This window comes from Alosa pseudoharengus, unplaced genomic scaffold (genome assembly GCF_046254945.1).
Source record: "Alosa pseudoharengus isolate Yale_2024_CS ecotype anadromous, Long Island Sound unplaced genomic scaffold, YU_APseudo_1.1 YU_APseudo_1.1_scf_18, whole genome shotgun sequence".
NCBI classification, from domain to species: Eukaryota; Metazoa; Chordata; class Actinopteri; order Clupeiformes; family Clupeidae; genus Alosa; species Alosa pseudoharengus.
The window spans coordinates 24296479-24303772 of NW_027468650.1; positions in this window are offsets into that span (position 1 = coordinate 24296479).

The window sequence follows — 7294 nt, forward strand, 5'->3', positions numbered from 1 at the left end:
TTCTTTGGCCTTCATTTCCCCTTTTTCCACAAGGTTTTGTCTGTAATCCCATTTTTATTATGCCCTTAGAAAAAGGTGAAAATCATTTGATAACCAAAGCATACATTATGTTATTTTTCAACTATGCAGTTAAGTACCTACTAGTCTAGTGGCGGAACAGTGATAGGCCATTTCCACTGACAGAACCGACTCCATTCTGATTCATGCTCCAGATGTTGAACCATTCAAAGCATTTCAACCAAAAATAGATCGGTTCGGAACCTAAGAACTTGGTTCCGAGGTAGAACCAAAAATTCATTTTTAAGTTAAAGGTGCCGTCAGGGATTTTACGCGATCTGAAGCCCATAACATTTTTTGTCATCTCCTCACAAGCGCTAAAAGAACCCGGTCTCTATAAGTAGCCCAGGCTCTGACAACTGGAAACAAACAAAGTGGGGGGAGCCTGCCCCCAAACAAAAATGAAAGTATGCGTGTAATTTCTGAAGGTAGGGGTGAGCTACCTCTCTTGCATGTTTCATATGGTCTTTGGTTAAAATATAATGTATGTTTTTTGCACAAAAGCGTCTGCTAATAAATGTAAATAGAAACAGAAACAAACACGACTTCTTTCAAAATCCCTGACTTTGCCTTTAAGTTAAAAGTTAAATGAATTTGTCCTGTGAACCAGAGTGGGCGTGTCATTCCACAGCTTAGTTATGCACACAACACCCTCTGTTAATGACGCATCCTTGGTTCTGTTCAACACTGGTGGAAATGCGGGCTGGTTCACTAGATAGGACCAAAGTTCAAAGAATTCTGGACAGAACCAGTCCAAGAACCCATTTTCTGTCTGCGTACTGAATAAACTCCTGTCTGTCTTCCCCTGCCCTGGTTGCTCTCTGCTTGGCCACCCCAGTTACACATCATGGACCAGAGAGGGAAAGATGGAGGGGTGGCTGCCAACTACCACTTACATCTATCTGTGTATGGCAAACTGCTCTGTACTTTTGTACATGTATAAATAGGAATATATTGATAGTGGTGTCTGGTGTCAGATCATTTAGCGTTGGTTTATGCAGTGCTGAGGTTGTTGAGTAAATACCAATCAGATACAGCAGGATCTGGTCATAGCTGCCGCATGTTCAGAAATGATTCCATGACACAGCACTTCTCGATATATCGACCACTGATCTGACCCTGAGCATGACCGCTCTGAGAGTGATGATAACACCCAGAGCCTGAGTCTGATTGGTCCACTTGAATGCAGTGCATCCACTGTGTGCAGTAAAATGCTAACCATGCCTATCCCTCTGTGGGCATGTTCATGTCTCCACAGTTTATCCAGTGCGAGAGCTGCAACACTCAACACAAATATCCGTTACTGCATATGCAAGTCCTTTAGAAAAGCAGATGGAGCAGATGAATATTCACAAAGTATTTACAGTTGATATTAAAGTTAGTGGACCTTGGCGCCAAGTGTGGGTGGTCTGTTTTCCTGGCAAGAATGGACTCTTTCTCTTTTGGCAGCCAGTGAATCTCAGAAATCTCAGAGGTGTGTTTATTGCCAGTCTATTGGTGCATTTGGGCTAATTGTGAGGCAGGGCAGGCACTATGCACCCCAGCAATGCTTTCTTTTGGGAGAAGCACACAAAATAAGGAAACAGAGCACGAGAGAAAGAGAGAGGGGGAGAAAGAGCTGCAAAGGTGGGAGTATATTTGAGAGAAAAGAAGCATGTGATAGAGTGTGTGAACGTTTGGAATATGGAGTCAGAAATAGAGTCCAAATCTTAGAGCGAGCTAGTTTGTGAGAGTTTGAGAGTCAGAGTGGCAGTATATAACCGATCGAGAGAGAGAGAGAGAGAGAGAGAGAGAAAGTAGCAGAGAGACAGACAGAGCAACAAAGAGCCCTGCCAAGAAGCTGGAGCAGGAAGCCAGTGGATAAAGATGCTTTGTGCGGCCCAGCCAGGGCCCGTCTCATAAGCCCGTAATTGCCGTGGCACTCCTGTCACTCTGGCTGCAGCTCTCTGGGGAGGAAGGGATGTAATCGTGCCACCCAGTTAAAGCCCTGACATTTCTGCACCTGGAAACGTCCGACTCCCTCTCCGTGGGGTTGTAATAAACGCCATGAGTAAAGACAAGTGTTTTTCCACAGGCATTCTACTGTAAATGTCTCTGATCGTTGCATTTGATTTATGATTCACAGTTGTTCCTGATGGGTACACTTATGAGTTGTAATGAATCTGTTGATGAATATTTTCCTTGACACTGACTAAGTAGTAGTGTAGTACATTTAGGTCTTGTGTTATTTCTTCAACATGCTAATTGAATCAGAATTGTATGTACTTCAGACCTGCTCCATTAGAGGAAATCACAAAGTCAGCATTCAGACACACAGACAGCACAGACTCATCATAGACTGCTACAGTATTAACTGAGGTGCACCATGCCATGCAACAGACAACGCTATAAGCTTTTCCTTCATCTCATTGGCCCCTTGTTGCCATGGCAACACACATCATGCTCAGCTCATCATTGGTTCGTCTCAAATGCAACTGTTGTAAAAAAACAGCAGCACCTGCTTTAAGAGTTGGGAGAGTAAGAAATGGGATCGGGGCTTGGTTTTGGCTCTGGCAGGCTCTAGACTCAGTGTAGTCAGACAGAGAGAGAAGGCCTCTGGTTTTGAGGGAGTGTTGGCTGGCGTACTGAGCACCGTTACTCCTGCTGCGTTTCCTGTGTAGACCACACCGACATCCCTCCCTGCCACGCCAATAATGACTTATTACATCTTCTATACCTGATGTGGGTGGTATTCGTTTGTGCACAAATGTGTGTGTGTGTGCGTGTGTGTGTGTGTGTGTGTGTGAAAGAGAGAGCGAGAGGGAGAGAGTGAGCGCACACATTGGACTTCATTTTTCCAAAACTGTCAGGCTTGGTTACGTCGTGCACCCCCCATTTTTCTGTCTCTTTTTCTCTCTCCCTCTATTTCTCACAAACACATACATTAATACACACATACTTGAGCATGCACACACACACACACACACCACATGCACACTCTGTGTGTTGGTAGCTTTAGGCCATCGTTGTACAGACATGGTCGTGCACACCACTCTGCGTGACTACCCCTCCACTCCCCTCCACTGCTAGAGAGGGCCGCCGGCGGGGTCTGGCTGCTGCAAAACTCTGCAGTTTACATCGTCTCTCATTTCCATATAATTCCATTCGCAAGCCTTGCATCAGCTCTTAAAGGAACAGTGAACCCTTTAATCCCAAACGGAATCCAGCCACTCTGCAGGTCTTTTGTTCATGCCTGACATTGATTTATCCACTGTGACATTGTTTAAGTTGCAGACTAATAGAGTTTGTTGGTCAGAATTCAATTCTTGCTCACCGACTGCTCTAGTGTGAGTCAGTTTGCCTGTTTTTGCTTACAGAACGAGGGTTAGAATTATATATGAATGTTGCCAACATGACTATTGGGGCCAAAATGAAACCACCATTGTCCCCCTAGCTGCTTTGTAGCAGCCATTTTGTTTGTAGAATACTGTGGGCTATATCACCATTTTATATGCTGCTGCTGCTGTGGCTGCTCCACTCCACTCTCCTCCTCTCCTCTCCCTCTCAGATTGAATTGCCTAGTGGAGCGCTGTTGTGTTGCGTTGTGTTGTGTAAGAGCACGGAGTCAGGCAGCCAGAGGAGAATCCCTCACTGCGGGGGATCTCAAATCAGGTTTCCCTAAAAAATAAATAAATCACCAAGACGAAGGAAAAAAGGAGGGGGGGGGGGGGAATGTGTCTGTCCTTGGGGGGGTCCTGCACGCCAGCTCAACTCAGTGCTTATTAAGAGCCTTGTGCTAATTAAGGAAACCAATCTGCCCCTAAATGAGTTGGGCAAGGGCTGTGTGTGTGTGTGAGCCAGGAAGGCGGGCGATTCATCATAATTCATCAGCGGTTGTTTTCTAGGAGGAAATGACATTTTAGGATTTTCGATTCTCTGCCTGTTGGTGACCGTGTGTGACCGGCTGGAAAGATAGGGGCGGAAAGGGCTGAATAGAGTGCGTTGAGACACACACACACACACACACACACACACACATACACACACACACATCACAGACCTCACAGATGCTCCCTTGTGGTCAGAAGGGGAAAGTCAGCAAGGACCGTGAGCCCATCATGACTTGCTAAATAAACATTTATCTTGTGCTTTTATCTGTGGCAAACTGTGGCACAGTTGATGTATTGAGTGTATTTCCTCGAAGCTAATGCATCGTTGCTGATGTTACGATAAGGCAAAGCCACTGGTAAGGAGATATTCAGATCTGCAAGTCAAGTAAATGTGCATATCGAAGTCACTCTAGTATTTGAGCCAGTATTGTGAAGCTGAACAAGCAAGATATACAGTATGTCAGCCCAGCAATTCAAAGTGAATGTTTTAACTGTATGTTCTACATTTTGAAACATGAACATTGTAATTGTTTTGGGAGCACTGGACCTGACGTTTTCTACTACACCACTGTCTGTAGTGTTTAGGTGTTCAGCCAGTGTGCACACAGCACTAGACAGTCAGTCTCTGCTCTGATTGGCGTTAATTAGATAGTCTCGACAGGAATCAATAAGACGCCAATCAATGAGCTTCCTCTACTGGCTAGACGGAATACTGCTGTCTCCTCTGAGCTTGTGTGCCAACCCACCCCCCACCACCCCACCGCGCCCTACCTCACCCCCCTGCCCCCTGCTCTGTAAGCCCCCTGCCCCCTTCTCGGATCAGTCAGTGGGACTTGACCATTTGTTGAGACTGGCACTGGAGGATGAGGGAGGGGGTCCAGCAGGGGGTACGTGGACGCACGCAGGGGGTCTTTTCTGGACCAATCAAGTAGTCTGCTCCCCACGTGGGTCGACGATATTTACGGCTAGTTTGGCAGCTGACATTTGCTGAAGACGCATAATGTCTTTTTCCTGGGATGTTTTATATGTCATGTTGTATTACATTTGATATGTGGGTAAACAGTGCATGGAATAAGCCATTGAGGAAGTGATTCTGCTTTATATAAGACCACTGTGAAATTCGATTTAACTATATATTTATTATACACATACTGGGTTTCTGAGAAGTGCTGCACTGGCAAAGAGGTGAGCAGCCAAGAGAAAAGCTTGAATTTCACAGCATACCCCTCAATAGTGGAGGCTGGCCAGGAAATAAGGAGTTCTTATGTCTCACCAGCAGGTGTCACCCTTGAGGTTGGCAGAGAGGCAAATCCGTCAGGTTGCAGGTTCCACGTCTGTTTAAAGCAGGGAGAAACACGCTGTACTGACTCAGTCCCTTGATTCATGCTGATTTTGTTGACATTTTGAAAGTAGTCATATGAAAAGCTAGCCTGGAAGCCAGCTCACATTAACCATGCCCACAAAATTTGAGGTCGGGAAATATTTAGAATTGAGTCTGGCTACACCAGGCTAATTACAGTAAAAGCTGAATTGGCATTTGGAATGCATTTTTTTTTTAAATGTATTCCTCTACACCCCTCAATCCTATCAGCCTCCATGTTGTTAATTTCTGTCTGCCAGCCTCCATCTCCTCTGGCCCAGATCTGGAGCTCATTCTGGCTCTGTCCTCTGACAAGTCCGTTTAGCGCTCTTGTCAGTCATATCAGAGTAAACAGGTTCCCTCCTATCACTCCTCATCCCTGCCATCCAGTCTCTAGTCGTTTACTCAATTCATCTCTCTCTCTCTCTCTCAATGTCTCTATTGCTCTCCTCACTCTTCTTCTCTGAGACAGGAGCCATAGCTCTGGGACTGTGGCTGTGATCATTAGAATATCAGAACATCTCGTACAGTTTCGGGTTGTAAACCCTGAGGGTTGGAATTTATATTGGCGAGTGGGCTGCCAAGTGAAATCAGTGTTGGCTAAACATCAGAGGGGCTTTTTAGTCCAAAATGAACTTAGCGAGAAGGTGAAGCCCGAGAACTGATGCTGTCTTTTATGGTCATTCTCTCTGTGTGTGTGTGTGTGTGTGCGTACGTGTTTTGGTTATTTCATCTTCTGCTTTTCACTATACTTTGACAGGTTGCCATTGATTTTGCCATATACATTTTTTCTTGCTTACATTACAGTTCTTGAAATCACGTATTTGAAGCTGAGACAGTACTCGTGTGTCAGGCACCATTCATTATCTTCAGATGAGGCCACACAGCTGTGGATTGTCACTGACGCTTTAATAAAGTATAAAGGCTTTTCGCCATTTGTCAGGGACAAGGACACAGAGTCTTGCAAGGTTTCCTAGAGCGCTGGGTGATATATGGCTCTGTTGCACAGCAAGGGTTTGTAATTGGGGTCACCAGAGTCAAAGGTGATGACCTTTAACCTGCAGTTTACACAGTGACAGAGCAGCTGGAGCTATGCCTCAATAGCCATAGAGGAACTGGGGAGATCTCAAGTGCATAATAGCAGGGATAATAGCATGTGTGGATTGCACTTGAGGACTAAAGCCGATGGACCGGCTTTTCCCAAGCAGTGTCTAAGTGGAATTTTACAGCCAGTTGATCACATTATGGAAAACCACAGCTAAGCTGAGGGTAACAATTAACTATCATGCTTCCTCTAATCAGTTAAACTGCAGTGAGGAAAAATAACAGAATTTTTGAGGTAATTCTACTCAAGGGGGTTGTGCACTGCTGAGTTCTATGCAATTGGAACAAGAGGAAATTACGAGCATGTCTGTTTGAGGCCGACCCCTCTTTAACCCACCCTCCCTCCTGCAGACTATCTGACCTCCAGGGGTCAACTTTTGCTTAGGGGCGTAGTGGGGAGAGTGACAGCGGCTCGTGTCTGCTCTAAAAAAACAACACACACACACAGACACACACACAGTTTCATTCATACACCTTCTATCTCTGTTGCACGACCACCCTCTTTCAACACACACACACACACACACACACTATTCACTTGGAGTCCCTTTGTCATTCAGATTGCCCTATGAATAATTCAGAAGCTCTTAAAAGAGGGGGGAAGGAAGTGAGGAAAGAGAAAGAAGAGGAGAAAGAGGGGATGAGAGAGAGGAGGAGGGAGTCCTTACCTTCTTTTGTCATGTGCGTCCTAATAGCAGCTGATTCCAGAGGAGTACCACATCCAGCCCAGATTAAAGCCAGTTCAGGGCCAGAGATGGCTAATGTCAGACTGCAGAGTCTCGACTCTCTGCCCGTGCGTGTGTAGGTGTGTGGTGGCGGGTGCTGCTCGTGTCTGTGTACCCAGCCGTGGCCACTTTAACAGGCCCTCGTGGTGTTTCCCCATTAGCGGCTAATTAAAGAGCCG